Source organism: Falco cherrug, chromosome Z (genome assembly GCF_023634085.1).
Source record: "Falco cherrug isolate bFalChe1 chromosome Z, bFalChe1.pri, whole genome shotgun sequence".
NCBI lineage: Eukaryota > Metazoa > Chordata > Aves > Falconiformes > Falconidae > Falco > Falco cherrug.
Genome location: NC_073720.1, coordinates 14,073,280 through 14,093,410, shown reverse-complemented (window position 1 = coordinate 14,093,410; position 20,131 = coordinate 14,073,280). Strand labels below are relative to the sequence as shown.

The 20,131-nt window shown below is 36.4% G+C and overlaps 1 protein-coding gene across 8 annotated transcripts in view; it reads right to left on the bottom strand.

Moving 5' to 3' along the window:
* The window catches only part of NIPBL (NIPBL cohesin loading factor), a 152,582-nt gene that overhangs the window by 128,724 nt on the left and 3,727 nt on the right, over positions 1-20,131 (bottom strand). Inside the window, exon 2 of one of the 8 annotated variants that reach the window (XM_055698541.1) lies at positions 16,037-16,138. The exons of the other annotated variants lie outside the window; for them this stretch is intronic. The gene's annotated coding sequence lies outside the window, so the exon portion shown is untranslated. The remainder of the gene's footprint in view (positions 1-16,036; positions 16,139-20,131) is intronic. 8 annotated transcript variants of the gene reach the window in all.

Below are 20,131 nucleotides of genomic sequence, written 5' to 3'. Positions count from 1 at the left end.
TTCATCACACTGTTTGCTTAAGAAATAAGGATTTCCCTGATAATGAGGTCTTGTCCCTTATTTATACCACATAATGAATTTCAAGCACTTAGTAATTTCATCAACGTTTCCTCCTTAACTAGTTAAACGTTTTGCCTTCATCATTCTTAGTGGAAGGTAATTCTAGTATTTCATTATTTTGCATTTTAGAGCTTCGTATCATTTTCCAAACTGGAATTATTCAGAGTCAGCTTATATTGCCTTTTTCTTGCACTGCCTTTGCCTGTAGCTCCTCTCCTTTCCAGATGTGAACCCTTCCAGAATACTTAAGAGAGTTCATTTATACCATCTCTCAGCAACACCCTAAAGATGGAGCTAAAGAACACAAGCAGATTACAAATTTGACAAATTTAACATCACTTCCAAAAAAATCACGGTCACAAGCTCAGAAATGGCACAAGACAGAAGAAAAGCTTGGGAATCATTGCACGAATAGGTGAAATTTTGAGATTACCACATAGTAAACACTCTCAGCTGTATCCCAGAAGCCATGTAAACAAGTTAGTTCAGACTGCTGCACTTTAAGTTACACTGAGCCTCCTCTTAGAAAATCAGTTTTTACGTAAAATAAATTTTCGCAGTCTTCTTACTAACCTCTACGTTTGATACCATCTGTTTATTTTTTTCCTGAGCACAAAGGAATCGTGCACAATGCAATCTCAATGCATACACTCTGACACTTCAGCACCTCTACAGAGACATACCTCTCCTCATAGATTCAAAACCTGCATATTCTTTTAAAAGTCTCATTTTACTGATGACTGACTAGGTATTTTGTAATAATATTAATATACATGGACTTCATGCTTCCTCTGTCATAACCAGCTGAAAAGCTGTCTGCTTACAACAGAAATTCTAGTAATGAATCTCAAAATGTATCAACATTTGGCACTTAAATTTCAACCTACTTCTATTTCTGGAGCTCCCAAGGTCATCAAAGTTTTCCCGACAGGTATTCCCATCCTTCCTTGTACTGAAAATAGCTACCAACTTTAAATCCACAAGTGATACAATGAACTTAATTTTTTTACTCATGTCTTTTTTAACAAATCCACTATTTCAAACAGCTAGTAGATCCATCTTTGGAACATGTATTTACTATTAACTATCTTTTAATGTTTAACACTGCTTTACAGTATTTACCTACTTTATTTATCTACAAATTATCCCATCTTTCCTGAGACTGAAAGATTATGGCAACTTTTGGTTTAGAAGGCAGTCACACAGCTGAGGGCTATTCTTTCATCGCTTTTGACAATTGCTTATTTCAGGAATGGATTATTTTATTATTTTCTGATGAATCCACTGAATGAATTTAAGTTTAGTTCTGTACAAAGACTGTGGTCATCAAGATTTCCTCTCCATGTATACTGTCAATATTCTGGCTTAGGGTTCTTCAGGCTACCGTGCATTAGCTGAGCTATGGTAACTGCATGTGACTTCCTGCAGCTTTGCCACTGATTGTGGAAGTGCAAATATGCCTCTGTCAATATATAAAACCATTACACTATCATGATTTGACAATGGAAAATCAGCCCTAGAAAACATACTTTATACATCAGGAAACCTTCTATTTCATTTACTTTTGCATTAGCGTGGTAATTTTATCAAAATATGTGTTTCATACTGTAAGTCTGGATTAAAGACACAGAAGCAGGAGTCTGAAACATTCCACTGTTTTCATATATTTTTAATTTAGACCATCCATAATATAAATTAATTTAAATGGCTTACTGTACTGTGTATGTAAAAACTGAGGCAAGAAGTAGCATAATCAGTTGACAAAAATTAGTCCCACGACTAAATTAATACATAAGCTAACAGGAAGAGTAAACAGAAATGAATATACAAAACATAAATGCAGGACAACCTGTGAATCAGAGATGCTTAATGAAAGTCGTAGCACTAAAGGTGCTGACATAAAGCGCAGGATAAAGTTCCATGTAACAGCTGAACTGTTTCAGTGGCTTACTGCCACTAAAAGCTAGTGCTCTCTAATTCATTATTCATTTCAACGAGAAAGGGCAATATAGTACACGAATAGGAGGGTAAGAATGAGATGACCTGATCTTATCCTGAAAGGGGGTACTCAAGAAGAAATCTATATTTTAAATTTCTCATGCAATTAAGAGCTGGATTGAGAAACAGGAGAAAGGCACTAATCATTTCTTTATCTCCCTTGGCCTCCATCTGTGTATTTTCAACCACTAAAGCAAAACAAGATCTTCCTCCTTTCCTACTACTGTTGCTACTGGCAACTCTTCAAAAAACAGTATTTTACAAAAATCTTCCGTCAAATTCAATTATTCTAAGTCTTACTGTTTTCCTTTTCTCTCAGTTCTATTCATTAGCCAGGTTTCCTTCCACACTGTCCCCATCGCTTCACACAAAGATCAAGAGAAACTATTACCACAGAAACTCTAAGAAAAACCAGGATTAATCTGCTCCTTTTGCTCCCTCAGGTGAGGAGACCAACACTGTAGTGTAACAACACAAGTATTAGTAGGAACAGTGGTGAGAAAGTGATGTCATCTTTGAGAGCACAGATGTGCTGAATTCTTCTGTCCAGTCCACCAGTATTTCCAAATTCTTAAATATTATACAGTAATCATTTAAACCTGAGATGCGTACCTGACCCCAGAGACATACAGGCAAGAAGGTACAAAGGGAGATTAAAAAAAAAAGGGGCGGGGGGGGGTGGGGGGATAGTGGGGAAAAGGGAAAGGTCTTAGGAACTTGATCTTCAATGACAAAAATGAGTCTCTAACGAAAAGGCCTCTCATCTACCTGGTGATCTAAAGCAGCTAATTTCTTGTTTCACCTGTTTTCTACCATCTTATCAAGAGTTGGTCTATATGGGAAATCTGGTCATTTCAAACACTCATACCCCAATGCTCAGTCTACTGTCAAACACCCTACTTGATCCCACACACCTGACAAATGCTTTCAGCTATTCTAGTACAATCTGAGCATTATCTGTACCTCTGGCAGGATAATTACATAGCGATAAACATCAGTATGAGAAAGAGCATGTGCAAGAATGATGTAAAATAAACTGGATTTAAAATAACACCATATACTATATCCACATCAAAATAAAGACATACAACCACTATAACATCCACTATTCAAATGGACTTAGGTCACCGGAGAATTTCTATCATGCTGTTCCACAGAATTCACAAAACTTCACCTTACACTGTTCTGCAGCACAGCAGCCTAACAACACTGGCACACTCTGGCCATTTTCACTGGTACTAACTACTGTAGACAAAAACACCTAAGACTTAACCAAGTTATCAGTACTGCTGACTAGGAAGTCTGCAAAATTATCACAATTTCTATTTCTATACGGTACAAGGATTACCCATGGTGGCCTCTGAAGAACCAAACTTAAACTCCACCTGATGTTTCACTTGCCAACAAACCCTCAGCAGTTCACTGGAAGTAAGTTTTGGTCAACTGAACAGACTGACTGAAAACAGTTCATAGCTGAGGTCTGAAATACCTGTATATATGTAGATAGTTAACCCACTACATAACACTGTATAGACGACATTCATGAATATATAGCATGCTTTGAATTTAATCTTCACTGTCCACTGAAAATGTCTCATTTTGTACAGGTTCCTATTTCAGATATTAAGGGCAAGCCCTTCTCTAACCTGAATTCTATTCAGTTGACAGCCTGAGCACCAACTCCAAATTATGCACCCATTTCTTCAAAGCAGTAACAGCTTCTGGGTGAAACTTCAGGAATATTTTGGCAATGCCTCCAACACAGTCAGGTAATCCTGCTCAAAAAGCTTAATGACCCAAGATGGTTTATGTTTCACAAAAAACAGCATTAGAAAATACTAGAAAACAAGCAGCCTAGGCTTGAGTAGCAACATTTCTCAGAAGTATTTACAGGTCCTGCAGTCTTGTCCACTGGCATGCCAAAAACTAGTAAGCTGTCCAAGTTTTAGAAGGGGGTAGACAAAGGTGCATGTTCAATGTAAGACATGGTGGATAGGACAAGGCATTTGTCCATTAAACTGCAGGTAATTATTTCCAGCCTTTAGCAAAAAAGTCTTACAGTTGAATTCTGTGAACAAGGAATAAGGCTTGTACAATGACATCATCCTTATACCTCTCTCTCCTTTACATCTTTTTGGAAATTTACTTCACAAAATTAAACATATGATCAAATTTATTGAGAACAAGCACTTTCAATTTCCGTAATTTCTTATATGGTTTGGTTTAGTTGCTTTTCCTCCCCTTGATTACAGAAGGATAATTTTGAATGCAACATGTGCAATCTGAAAGCTGTAGTATCAAAATACGAAAAAAATTTGTAGGTTAGGTTGTCCACTGAATAAAGAAAAAAAAAATAAAGAAAACAGTTGGTCTCAGTTTGATGCAGTTACTATACTTTGTGCTAATGTAGGTGTAGAGTAATGAAGCTGGGTTAATTAGCATTGATAATATACAGCTGTGGGCTGGCTTCAGGGGTGGCGGGTTGGCCGATGTAGATAAGGTGCAGGTGTGGCTGGTTCTGTTAAGGGGTTGGGCAGCCAAGGAAGAAGCAGAGAGAAGAGTGTGCCCTGGATGAGGAGAGGCTAAGAGAAGGCAGCAGAGGGACTAGCATGAAGGGTATGCTGTATGTGATGGTAAAAGACCTTGTTGCAGCTGGCTAGCTTGGAGAGGGCTGCGATGTGTAGGCATTTACAGTACTTCTGTTCTACTGTTAAAAAGACACAGCATGGGGAAAAGAGAGGTCATTTAACAAAAGGTGACCACTGGAACTTCATCACTGTCCTATGACAGGAGAAGCACACTTCAGCCTTCTGTATGGGATGTAAGCTGCTGGTGTATTAACCAACCTGCAGAAACTCACTTAAGTCACTGGAAGTTTTGCAATACCTGTGCAAGAGAATGGTTTCTGCATCTGCAACACCTTGGTCACATGGAGAGCTTTGCAGGAGCAAACCAGAAAAGCTTTTTTTTTAAAAAAAGGATAGTATAAATTGGAGAAGCAATAAAATTGGCTCAGGAGAACACTGCTTTAAGAATTGCTTCCAGTACTTCACTGTTACTGAATACACTTTGAATTTTTAACACTATGACATTTTCAGGTGCGGTATTTTTCTCTACTATTTTTTCTTTCTTGAACAGTAAGAATCATAGGCTATGTCAGTTTTTATACTATTCAAAAGCAGATACAGCTCCACTAGAAACAGAGTTCAACTAAGAATACATCCCACATTAGGTAGTGCCCAGCACAAAGGAAAACACCCTTATCTAAAAGCTTTTCACTATTTTTTTCCCCAGTTAATTTTTAAACTTATAACACTTGTTTGTGGTTTTGATCACCCTGAAAAGCAATTTCCTTGCTTAGGTCAGCTAAGAAAGACTTCCTCACTTTTACCAGTTTCAGCCTGCATGTTCCACCACCTGCTGCTTCTGAAAAATTATGAGCAAGCACTGTCAGTCAGTCTTTGGTTGTAGAGAGTCTTTGAGGCTGCCTCCATCAAGTACCACCAAGCATTCTGAAAATCAAGGTATAATTTGTCTAAGATACAACTTATCCAGGAATTCGGTGAGACCTACTAGAGCAAACATCAAACCCAAAGTTAAATTCAAAATACATGGTTAAGGCAAAACTTAACACACTTTTAAAAAATATTAGTTTGTATGTCATTTCCCAAAAACAGTGTATTGCAATTATAGTGGTTAACTTAAAAAAAAATTGCTATCTAAATGTCAGGATTTCTGCCACAATGCAACCAAGGTCTCTCAAGTAGTTGGTGGTAAAAGGCATTTCTTAGCAGTTTAATAACAGTCATGCAATTTCAAAAGTCATTAAGGCACAAGCTGTGAAAACTGTGTATGATACCCGACTAGAAAAAGGGTGCAGAAATACTCTCTGCAGATAAAGTAATGGAAACTTAATTTAGAAGTTGCAAAGCTCTGGGTTTTTTCCTTTCATAATACCATGTTTTACTCACTTGCTCTTCAAGCTAGGAACTTGAAAAGCTAAGAGATTATACTACACGAGTAACTTGAAGTACAGAGATGAGTACTGTGATTACTGTTAATATGAAGGTCTGGTCTTGTACTATCTCAGTGGCTTAATACATTCAGTTGGATAGACAAATCCTTATGAGAGAAAAAAAAAGTAATTTCCAAAACAATGAGATATGTCCTCCATAGTTTCAGAAAACAGACTGAAAGGCAACTGACACGATCAAGAAATAATTAAATATTCTGAAAGGCTATTTTTTAGGAATTGAAAAGGATATTTTTTGTTAAGAGTCACAGCTCAGCTGCTTGCCAGTTGCAGTATTTTTCTGCTTGGTACTCAAATTGTTTTTCAAAGTATACATTTGTCAGTTTTCTTTGTATTTAATTATATATAGACACACTCAGACAGATAACATGAGCAGGACTAACACTATCAAGTCCATCATAAAAACGCTTGCCCAGTAACAGTACCTAAATTAACAACTATTTCAGCTTAGGTAAATTAAGGCTGTAGTTACAGGCATCACCGGATGAGCAAAATGAGGTTTAAGAGAAGAAAAACTAGGAAATTACTAGAGGATTTCAGATTCCATTAGTGTTTTCCTTAGTTAAATTCCTGAATATGACAATGTATTTGGTAACCTGATTTAAAACAAACACACATAAACCACTTTTTCCACCTCAAACACAAAAAAGTGAAGGGGTAATTACATAATCCAGAATGGACTCTTCAGTTAAACATGTAATGACACCCATGCAATAGCACTATCACTGACGTTTAATCTACCTTTTAAAGACTGTCCTTTTCACAGATGTAAATTAAACTGCTTTGTTAAAGAGGGTTCTTACCACAAAAGGTAAATAAAACTTTACGGAGAGGTTTTATTCATCAATTTGCAATAAAAGGATTTTTCCTTACTTTTCCACTTCTGAAGAGTCAGAAGATCATAGCCCTGTATATCAACTGTTTATCTTTACAACTGAACAGTTCTGAATCAACTAGTTTAATAACTTTCAAAACTCCTGCTCCTCCTATTGTGTAGAAAGTATTATTGTTCAGGTAAACAGACTAAACAAATTAACTACATGATAACTTAGAACAGGTTGCGCACTAAGTATAGTCACTCCTAATAAGGTCCCATACTCTGGAAAGAGATGCTAACTTAATTTCACATCATCCACATCAGCTTGTATTAATGGTCTTCATGCTCCCCAAGTACTATACTGTCAATTTTGTGTAACTAAAGTGCCAATTTTATAGTACAAAAAATTAGAATATTCAGCTATGAAGTTACACTTTACTGACTACCATAATTTCGCTAGCTGGCCTTGATATATTCACTGCACATACAGTATTTTTTTAAGCGTAAGCATATTTACACATAGCAATCTTGAAGATGGGAAGCTGTACAACCATGTGACTACTGTCCTGTCATATAAACCTGACATAAAAAGCACAGTAGATAGGGTTATGGGTGAAAACTGAACTATGGCACCTTAACCTTCCACATCTTGTGTTTTCTAAATTCACATCTGGTAAACAAAGAAATTTTCTTTGCTGAAGTAATATTAAAAAAATCCATATTAGCGCCAAGACAACTGAACCTCCTCCAAAAGTCCTAACCGTCTCCTGTAACCTTTTAGTAAACCAGACTATTTAGCAAACTTCAAAATCGTTCATGAGATCAAAGCTGTCTAAGGCTCTCTGAAGTGGACTGTGATAGGATCTAGAAAACAACAGGAAAAACAAGAAGCACATGCATGATCTGGAAGAGATCTTACAGCTACTATCTTCATCATGTACAAAAAGAGAAATCATTTGCTAGCCGGAAGTTGATAAACATTATTCATATTACATTAAAGTACAGGGAGAGACACTGGTGAAAATTCCAATCTCCTCACCATTAATGGCTAGAAAGAAAGGATTTATGTAGATCCTCTCTCCTAGACAGCTGTCCATTAACCTGAATGAGAATTTTTTTTAATTAGAATGTTTCACTGAACACTTGTCATTTGTCAAAGTGGACATAGCTTTGAAAAATGTTTACATTTAAATAGACTTTATTTTAAAGTAACAGCACTAACGTGTTTCAGTTTTACACCATTACAGTATTTCTAGAACAAAACCGCTTCAGTTACATTCTAATTGCAGGTCTAGCACACTGATTTTTTTTCCCCTCAAATATCACTATGTTTCAAAATGTCAATCTATGCATTTTTACTGACATAACTTTTCCAGAAATATGATCAGAGATGTCATACATTGTTTTTATTTTGCTTTGGAGTACAGTGTCATCAAAAGCTATACAACATACAGTACAAAGAGAAAGTTCACACTTGTTCACATTACTGCCAACACTAAATGCAAGTAAGCAAACATGACAACATATTCATATATCCTAACCTGTATTTCCCCAAAAGCTAAGGAAATAAGTGTGTGTGTGGGAGGCAGAGATCCATACAGAGTTATCTGTTGTATTATACTGAAATCTGTAAATTGTTAACATCTTCCAATCAGCCAAAATATTTCTCAGGATCTATTTTAGTAATATACTTTCAAAGTCAGTATTCCTAAATAATTTATAAATATTTTTAATCAAACACTGCCATACTGTAAAATGAATGATGAAATTGCAAGTCAACTAACATGCCCCCTCAGCAATCAAGTTTTCTCCACAAACCTACGCAACCCACTCAAGTCAAAATATGTGTGTTCATATTGTGCAAGGTGAGAAGGGGAATAAAGCCTCTCCATCTTGTTCATGTCACACACTTGCAAGCTCTCATTTGCTAATGTGCTGTAATGCACAAACCAGGGAAAGGCAGTCTCGTTCATACTCCACCCAACCAATCTCTTCTGCCAATGCTCCCAAGTAAAACAGGAAAAGATATTTATTTCCTCCCACTCCCAGAGTGGTCTTTCATTATACGGCTTCTTGACTGGCTTATGAGAGCTAGTGATTAAACAGCCAGTTTCAAGATTGGGGGAAGGTTGGAGGGGAGAGAGATGACCAAGCCTTTATTAATGAAACAGGATTATACTAATAAAAAAAGGAGGATATTTAAACTAACATCAAAGAAATGCAGAAACCTAAGTCTCACTATACAAGCAGCTTGTTTTGGTTTAGTTAAGCCTGTTTCCAGCTTCAGTTACTTAAGTATTCACATGGCCTTTCCAGAAAGTATATTCTAATTATATCACATACACAGGCTCTCACTTACAAAAGCAAGGAGATAATGAGGTTGACAAATTAAAAAATTGCAAAAAACCCTACATAATAAAAGAAAAAAGTGCTCTTAGAATTACTTCTTCAAAGAAGGTACTGGTAAAGTCTCAGAAAGGATAAATGCACTGCTACTATTTCTCTGTTCTTTAATACATGGCAAATATTTTTTCATTATTCATGTAAATCACACCTTACAATATGAGAAAGCTGGCCATCAGTTAATGATTGAAACTGCAAAAAATTGCATTTTCCCATTTGTGAACTGTTAGTTGCAGATATCATTTTATTGATTAAATAAAAATCCACATGCATCCTATAAAGGCATCTCTAAATTCCAAACTGATACGCTACAACAAAAGCTACAAAAAAAGTGAAGTCTCTGTCTTTAGCCATGGACACAGTTCCAAGTTACCGACTGAACTGCCAAGTTGCCTATGTCATTGGCATATGGAGAAGGCCCAAGAACTGCTCCATGAAGGTTACGTTAGTCTTCACAGGACCATGCCAAGATAATTCATCCTGAGTCATCCCTACCTGTACCCAACCCACAGATGTTCTGCTTATCTTCTGTGTTCTTTATTCTCCAGGCACTTCACTCCAAATGACTACTACCTTTTCCTAAGAATCTAAAACACGCTACTGTGAAAGAGAGGGCTAATTACAGCCCTCAGTTTCTCTGAGGCTTTAATATAAAGCTTTCTACTACAGAATTCAGACAGCATTATTGTCCCTGTTGTTGCTAAGGCAAAAGTGTAGTGTGGCCCATATGCTAAGATACATGAACAACCACAACTGACCATGCAAATAAATTAATAAACTGAAGAACAGATTACTCAGTCATGCTTTATTTTTTAATAGAATTTGCACAATTGCATGCTCAGCACTTTATTTTCATAACTTTTTGAACTGCAACTATTTGCAATGCAGTATTTCTTTTTTCTAGCAAGAGGATGGCTTTCAAAATGCAAGTAAGTTATATTTGAACTGTCCTGAGTTTTACTTATGTTGAAAAAAAACACAAAACCCCCAATGAAACTTATTATCCATGTATATTTCAAGTAATTAAAATCTAGAAATTTTTAAAAAGCCTAAAATAAGTGTGCTATGTATTTCAGGTCACCCATTATGAGAAAAATACAGTTATAGCCGTTTGCCTACCATAACTCACTGATGAATGAAAATGACAATGTACCAAGTAAGACGTAAATCACAGCAATGCTATAAATATGTATTTGTAGGGAAGTACCTTTGAGGGAAAAATAAAACCAATCTTTGCAGTGTTCCCTGAGATGCAGGTGATACACATACACCTTTTAGAGAGGTAACTCCATCTTTCTACTGTGAAACATTAACATTATTCCACAAGTCACAGTCTCATTTTGGAGAAGATCCTTAGTTCTCTGCAGCTTTGCTATTGTAGAAGGAATAGAATCAATTTGGGTTTTTTTCCAAACTTGAAATTGCTTTAGCTTAAAGTAGCCCCAGAGGCTGCCCATCTTTATGGGGATATTCTGGCAATACAGAAGCATTAAAAATGAAGCATGACACCCTTCTAGTTTCATTCACACACCATTTGAACAGAAACCAGAAGCAGCTGAAATGGATCAGGCCTCAGCTACCTTAAGCTCGCATCAATACTGACATAGACACTGAAGCAGCAATAAGGAGTAACTAGTTCTCAGTCTTTCCTCTCTACATTGGATCCTGAGGCACCTATACAGGTAGGGACACTGTCCTTTGCTAGCTATTCATCCAAGTCGTCAACCAACTGAGTTTCTGTCTTGTTTTCCAGTAGTGTAACTGCTAATTTCCCACCAGCCTCTGTGACAGAACATACAACTGAGAGAACACAGCAGCACCAAGGAAAAGATCTGTTCCTGCGGCAACAGGCTGTTTACCTCTGCAAAAAAATAACTTAAAACTCTTCACATTAAACTCACAGGACATGATCCAGGGATACATCTCAATTCATAATCCTTTTTCCTCTGTAACAGTTGCCATGGGACACCATAAATTAGAGCTTGCAGAACCACAAGTGACCTTCCCAGGCCACATGTTTGTCATTATTGTCTGCATGCTTTGGCACACATGATAACATTTATGTCTGAGACACAAATTTATACTGACAGTAGTATTCTGTATAGCACTAAACTGCTATTTCACATAATCCAACATTCATTTACATTTGTGTTTTCCAGGTTCATATTACAAGGAACTTGAGCTCCCCCCACTGTTAATTATTCCTACTGTTTACTCACAGCAAACATCCTCTTGTAAGACACTGGCTGTCAAGTAGGTATTTCTTATTTCTGAAAAATTGGAAAGCAAATTTTCAAACATGACTCTGTGCTTTTCAGTGGACAAGTATCTGAGTTATTAACTAATCATATGTATCAACCTTGTACATAGGTGATTACAAAAAAAATAAATTTCAAGTTATCTTAACATCTACAATAACATACCACTGATGAGTATGTTAGCAAGCTACGTGAGTGTTGAATTCATAAACTACATTCAGAGTTCTGAAAGTTACTGGAAAGAAATGACAAGCAGGAGCCCAGTACTGCATCTTAGCAATCAGCACTCCAGGCCACAACTGACACCCACACCATGCCCCCAAAACAGAAACATCTTTAACTTACAAAGTCATAAAATGCTTAACAATGATTATGACAAAACCCAAATTAATCACAGAACAATAACAAGTAACTATGACAGAACCATTAAAGTTACCGTTGGTTTTAATGGGGTAAATCTCATCTACAAAATTATTATATATTATTTAAAGAAAAACAAAAGTGGTTCTTAAATAGTCTTGTGTGCACCAAGACTGTTTACTACTGTGATCACTGAGTTCAGCAAATAAACATTTTACTGCATTTGAATACCCTAATGTTTCAGGACTAAGCTATTTAAAGTCCAAGTAAAATTCTAACTTATTTCAGGAAGCCATTAAGATGATACCTATCAATTTCAAGTAAAGGCACTTGTGTAAGCCCACTGAAGGCAATCCATTCACAGAAGCATAATATTAAAGCATCACTTGACACAAAACCCTATTAATGTACCTGAATGTAACTTGATTTACAGAATATTTATTCATCATAATCATGCATATGAAACTAAACTAAAATATTCCTATGAAGGTGAATGTCATTTTACTAATAAAACCTCTAAGTTCTGCAGAGAAAATTTAATGCCTTTGGTAAATGATGCTATTTCTATAGGCTAACTTTTAGAACTAAAGTACATCTATCTTCTAATTTTTGTTTGTTTTTTTATTACAAAATAGCATAAGCTCATAAGCCTCATCATAAAACTGATGAGGGTTTTTTTCTCGTTTAAAATAGTTATCTGCTTACATCTACAACATGCTTTATGGTATCTTCTAACTGGATTTCAAAATCATTTGCGATGAGGTATTTCACCTACTTTTAGCATCCTTCCCAAAACACTTGTTCAAATTTACACCTGTAACAGTAATTAGGCGCAGGCAGGAGACTTTCAACAGCTTTGTTTCAGACAAATACTGTTCCCTTCTAATAAAGATCCATGGAGTGTCAGCCACATTTGGGCAAGCTGACAGCCCAGACTCTCAAGCTACTGTGCATCAGCTGACTTTCAATAATTATGCATATATACTTAGTCCATGAAAAATGCAAACCAATTCAACCTTCCTTAGCCAGCAATGAAACAAGGTTAAATTAAATCAAGTTACATGCAGTTGCCACAGGCTACATATACACAATTAAACGTTCACTGTAGCTGAGCATGCAATAACTTCAATTATCAGGACTTAACAAATCATGCTGAATTCTCAGAAGCCCACCTACAGAGCTTTTTATAAGATTTCATTGGCTAATTATTTATCAAGATGTGATTAAGAATTAGCTTAATCCCATGACATCATATGTCCACTTTGAGCCTAGAAAAAGAATTTGTCAGGAATAAACACAAACATTTACAGAAAAAGAGAGAACTCCTATTCTGAAGCCTACTAATTCAACATTATCCTTTAACATGGCACTAAATTAAGGAAGTAGCTTTCATTATTCTTTCTCCAGGTTGCAAGCCAAGATTACAGTGTGATGTGAAAACTGAGAATGTTTACCTTCCAGTATTATGATGGCTTGTTCACGTAATGATATTTACAAAATTGCAGACACAAGAGTTCTTAAATCATGCTATTCTTTATTGCAGTGCCTCAAATATTTTAATATTTTCCATGGTAACAATAAATGATCCATTTCTATAAATAACCTGACTAAACTTCACACCACACTAGACAGAAGCAGTGGGAGTTACTCTGGTGAGTAAAAATGCAGCACTATAGCTCTAAATAAACTTTTGTAATAGTGACCCTAGAGTGCACAGTGTGCTCTGGCAACCCTCTAAGCCATTAGTCACCTGAATTATCACCAGGAAAGTTCACCTAGCTGAAAGTTCAGCTTTTCTTCAGTGTATGTCAGAACTGCCACTGTTTTTGCAGAACCAAGGAGCTCAATACAAACCTAAGTCTGGGCAAGGCCTTTGGAGTAGGAAAGTCCAGTCATACACACGCTTTGAACATGCCTAACACACAAAACTGGTTACTATGCACTGCGTGCTAGCCACCACCTCCAACCCTTCACTCAGAATCTCAGCAGAACAAGGAGTACTTGCTCAGGATGTCAGATACAGAAATTCTAAAATCATCCTCAGCAGCAGGAGGTTCAAACATGCATTTGTCACTATCTGTTAGTCCTTGATTGGCTCCAAGATTTTATGGGGTAGCACGCACTCCCTTCTCTTGTCAAAGGAGTACTACACCGCAATGCAAAGAAAATTAATTACAACGGGCAAAAAGCCTGAAAGAGAGAATAAGATTAGAAAACAAATTTATTTAAACTCTCTTTCAGGAGGTAAAAATCTCTCCAATGTTTTCTATTGACTAAACAATATGGATCCCTTACTCAGCACCACAGACAAAGTTGTGAGTGCCATTATGCATGCTCACACATCTCAAATTTTCGATTGACACTCAAGGGCTGACCTGTTCAATCATAGCATCGCAACAATGAAGTCCCTTTTTCATCTCACTCCAACTCCTTTTCATGATGTAGAAATCAAGTTCAAAATTTTTACCTGCTGCACTGTGACAGTTGTTTTACAACACAATGCTTAAAAAGATACTATAATACATGCATTTCCGTAAGTTAAAATTTGTATGATTAAAAATGCTGAAGATCTGATGTTAAAAAACCCTCTACAACAACAGAATGCTCAACACAGAAAAGCTGACATCACCAAACTACTCAAGCATTACTTCTTCTGTGTATCAACACAAATCTTTCTAGACTTCTATCAGGAAATCCCACACACCCCTTGGCTGAAAGATCACATTTGCAAAGTCAATCAGAAGTTAATAAATGCCCCTTACACTCAAGAATTCTGATGCAGTCCTTGGATTACATAACTGTGTAACACCCCCCTCCCAGCCCCAGGCCCAGTCTTCATTCAGCTTACAGGAGGAATCTGCTCTGGAAATGAATCAGAGGCTATTCATAAGGCTGCAAGGTCTGTTGTAGACACGACTCTCCAACTTCAAGTAAAAATGAAAGACAAGTATGAAGGCAAACAGGCTGCAGATCAGATAGGAGGAAACAGAAAATTTTCACTCTTGAGAATTTCATTCTATTTCTATTACTAAGGGTAAATATTTCTGTGTTCCTTTCTTCCTGCACACTCTGAAGCCTAACGTGACGAAGCACTGATTAGTCATATTTGTAACCAAAATTAATAAAATCCATTCTAATATTATCACACGTTATGATACAAAAAAATTCAAGTTAATTTAATCTTACAGTTGCTCCAGTTAAGACTTCCAAAGTTATGAATACTAACTTCTGCATCTCAGTTCCCAACTTGCATATTACATACTCTCCTCAAAAACATTTTAAAAATAAGTATTTGTGAAGGATTCCAGAAAAACTCCTGAGGAAATTAAGAAATCTATCTCTGGAACAGGGCTTAAAGATGTGAAGTGATTAAGGTAAAGGACTACACACTGAACACCAAAGAGAAATCAAAATATTTAATCATAAGACAGGACTGGAAGCAATCTCAGGAGCCTATCCTTTTCCCCAAGGCAGAATCAACAATATCTAAGGCCAATCCTAGGAAACATTAATATAACCTGTTCTTTTTTTTTTTTTTTTTTTTAAACAAAAACCAAAAAAACAAAACCAACTCCACTCATTCCACACAGTTAGTAAAACAGGCATTCTGTTCTAAGGAAAAAACTGACAACAAACTTAAGGACTACCACAATACAGTCACAAAGATGCCAAATGCAGACTACACAAGTAATCTAACTACGGAACTCCCTATCATTTGCTCTTGTAAGAATTACTTGACATTTCTGAGCCTTTTTTTTAATCCTACTGAGCTGGGGGTAAGACAATTCAAACCACGAATTCTTGTGTGTGAAATAATGCTTCTTTGCCCAGCCAATCCTTGTTTTGTACTACAGACTTCTCAAGCAATTTTCTCTTCTTCCCCTCTCTGGCCTTTATCAGTACATACTACCCACCCATTCCCATCCCTGAACTGCTTCCCTTGACTGTAAACCCAATTCCAAAGTACTCTTCTGTTTTGGCTTTTTGCTAAGGCTGTTGCACAGCTCCTGTGTATCCTTACTAAGGACACCTGTATCTGCCCCACCAGCCCCTTTATACAGGCCTCACAGTTCAGTCATTACTTCCTTAGGAACTCCAAGCTCCTACCTTCCTCCCAATTCCTACCCTTCAAATTCCCATTCCCTTTCCGTCCCGTGTAAGTCTGCTCCAGTCCACCACTCTTCTCCGCGTATTCACCTTGTCGACCACCTGCAACAACAGTTGTCTTCTCAACATTCAAATGAATCAGCACTGTGCATAAGCCAAGAATGGACACCAGAAAACTAAAAGCCTGCATCACATCTCACTGCTTAGAACTGTACTTATTAGGAAAGTCCTGTTGTACACAAAGTTTTTCAACATTAGTGCCTACAATCAGAGAAAGTCAGCTACTTTTTCAGGCACTAATAACTTGCCCAATTTTTGGACAGGTTTTTGAATGTCAACAAGATGCACATCCCTAATGCAAAAAGTGATCTCACTCTCAAATTTAAATTCCTTTCCCAAAGAATGGGGGTGCTCCAATTACTTGGAAAAGAAGGTCAGAAATAATTTTTAAACTTTTTCTCTAGCATGACACTTATGAGCCAGTGAACTATTTTAGCTTTAAACTTTATTGAAAGAATTAGTTAATAAAGGGCAGTCACTCAGTATGGAAGATTTTGGCCTAAATGACTGAAGTTTAGTGAAGTCAGAAGTAAAATCACTGTGTTTAAACGGTGTCAGGAAACCAAGAAGAGTCACTGCTAATCACATCTATACAGAACAAACAAGAAGCAACAAGCATTCTTAAAGTCAGCTAGTAACTTTGTTAAACTCTGTTTCAATTCCCCGTAACTGCCAAATTTTAACAGGACACACTGAAATTTTTCTGTTACAGGTTATGCCTCAACATGAGTTTTGAAGGAAACTTCCAGGAAGAACAAATCATCACCGAGCATGCTAGTAGAAGAAAATCCATTTCCCAGCACACAGGAAAGAAAGAAAAAGAAAAAAAAAAAACCAAAAAAAAGAAAACATCCCCCTACCAGCATCCATGTAGTAAAAAGCTCCTTAATTTGAACTAGAAATTTAACAATTGCATCATCAGCCAGATTTTTAATTTTCCTTTAGGGAAAGAAAAAAAGAAGAAAGAAGAAAGAAAAAAATCAAAGTTAAACCAATTTTAGATCTCTACAAAGTACACCCCATAAGCCCTCACCAGAGTCTTGTTGGAGTATTACCAAAATTTTCGCAGCTTTTAGACTCCAAAAAGCAGGTTCCAGATTACTTTTTCTACAGGAGCCAAGGCAGCTGCTGTACATCGCATGTGATGAGGGCCCTCTAAATTTTCCCTCCATCCTTAATACCCAGCAAGCATATCCAAAGAAAATGAGAACGCAACATACCTGAATATATATATATATATATATTCTGAATATACCTGAAAATAACATGCAAGAAACCAAGAGTCTCTACTAAGACCTAAGACCTGGAAACAAAATTTCAGAGATAGAAGTATTTGTAACCTCATCCTTTCTAAGTATCTGATCAACACAGATGAGAGACTGTTAGCTCAGACAGGAGAGGGGTTGCGCTATCACAGACACATGTTTACATTCAAGGAGCTTGATAAATTACATTATATTAAAAATACAAATGAAAGAAAAAAGGTTAACATTACAAAACCAAGCATTAAAGTGTTAAGGAATGTCAGAATTATGGTTGCTTACACCTACAATTTAGCCCCTTGTGCGTTATACGGGTTATTCATTAAGTGATCATATAATGTTTTTTGTTATTTACAGGAACTCTGCCTCATATATAGCACATGATACATATGTCATGAAACAAACAGTTACAGAGTAGAAGAGGTGTCTTCTATGGGACACTATACTTTTTTACCAAGGAATTTGAATAAAATGTACTTGATAATTCCAGCTGATTAAAAACAGTTTCCTGTCCAAGAGATCTTTTGCTGGAAATTGCCATTTATAAAGATCAACTCTTCTTAAAAAAAAAAACAAAAAAAAAAAACGGAAAAAAACCTTTAAAACCCCCTCCAACTTATTTTCACAGAAAACTTCCATCACAAGTAAACACAGAAAGAAAAAAAAAAAAGGAAAAAGGAAAAGACTGAGCACTGCTTTTCCACCTGCTCCATAATAAACACTGCCTCTAGGCCATGCCTTGAAGATGGGACATAAAAAGCCCTATGGGAAGAAAAAATCTCAAGAACTTCTCTGCCCAATATAGATTAGGCATTTGGACCTGGACTTCTGACACCTCAAAAGCAATTGTCTGGCTAGGAATGCACTTATGACACCTGTGAACCATCTTGCTTTCCTAACAGAGCCACAGAGCAGCTGGACAACAGACTGACATTGCAATGAAATGGTCTGACCACTAGGCTGCAGAGGATTCCATTCAACCAGTTCACTTGCGGGAATTTGAGTTATTATCTAGTTGTTATCTCTATTCTTCCCAATAAAGAGATTTTGGGTTCTTCACAATACAGAGGGTGATTCTTTTCTATTTTTCAGGACAGGAAATCTGTTCCAGCTGTTGGCGTGATCAAGACAATTGAAACTTTAATAGATGTTTAAGGCCATCAGTGAAAATCCATTCTATACCTCCTAGGGATCCATCATGAGAAAATACGAGCCTGATATGTTGAAATGCACTGCACTCACAACTGCAAAAAAACTCAAACTTACTGTGATGTAAAGTAACTAAAAATCTGAAGAATAAAGCATGTCAAATTACTCAAAATTTATAAGCACTTTTAAAATTTACTATTTTCCTTCAGTTTCAGTCTTCCATCTGTAAAATGGAAAAAATCTTTTACAAATGTACCAAAAAAATAATTCTCTAATGTTTGTGAAGCATGGCTATTTATTTTGAGACAATTTTTTTTTTTTTTGAGACAGTTATTATTTTTGAGACAATTCCTTGAGACAAATTAACAGGTGAAAACACTTCACCAGGAAAGATTTGGGTATTTACAGCAGGTAATGAGGCAGCAGGTTGCACACTGAATGACAAAGAAAAACAAATATATAAACTGGGTTATAACAGTATACCAGTCAACTGGCATTTCCCATGTATGAGGCACTGACCTGAGGCTGCAAGGGTAAAGTGGAATACAATAATGTAGTTAAAGGCCCAGTGCATGGAGAAGGGGGCTAGGTTATGTTTGCTTCTGTAGTCTTTGTCTGCTGTTTCCTTCTCCAAGTTCCTTACTTTGCAACCTAGCGTTTTTGACATTGTTCATCTAAAATGCATTGCATGTCTACATATACACACTGGTACAAAACACAAAGTGCTCCAAATCAAACCACAGTATCAAAGTAATCAAAGTAATATGAAAAATTAAAATATCTACCCATATAGAGAATTTTGATCTCCAATTGGAAAAGCACTTTAAACCAACAGATACAAATACTAAAGGCCATAAAAATGAATGTTTCTAAATTTTTTCTGACTTTAGCATGAAAAATGGCCTTCTATGTTTACATTTTTTAAAGTTATTTGTGTAAACCAAGTAGTCACCTTCAAGTACAGTATCAATAATCACTTTCAATTTGACTGGAATTCCTCTTTGATTCTACAAACAACTGGGCCAAAATCCGTTCTCCTCTCCCTTTTCCTAGTGAGATTTTCCATAGTGAACCGCAGGGACAGGAAGTGAGACACAAATCACAGATCCTGCACAACCTCATGAAACACAATTTCCTCACTCCTGGGGTGCAGCAGACGTCAATATAAAACACAACTCTCACATATAATTTGAGGGTCAGGATAAGCTACTAAGAAGTATGCTTGTAACACTAAAAAAAAATAAAAACACAAATCCAGACGAATTATATTAAAGGTTTTTAGAATACAATCCTTTAACAACTGTAATTTCAGAAAGAGTGATTATTAAAAAGGATTGTTGTTATACAGGCTTATTAGCAATAACACACAGGTATCACCAATTTCAAGCATTTCCTACTAGGTAACTCAGTGCAACTAAGTGTTTGTTACTGCTGATGATCCAAAGTCAGAAACTAACCTAACCTGTACTACATATAATAAAGGTGTATGAACAACAAGATTGAAAATAAGCAGTATCACATTTAAATGGCCATTTTTTTCAGATGTTAAGTATTTCTAGCAATTTTGTGACACTGAATAGCTACCCTAACACCGCATGATCCACCTCATACCTACCAGACAGCA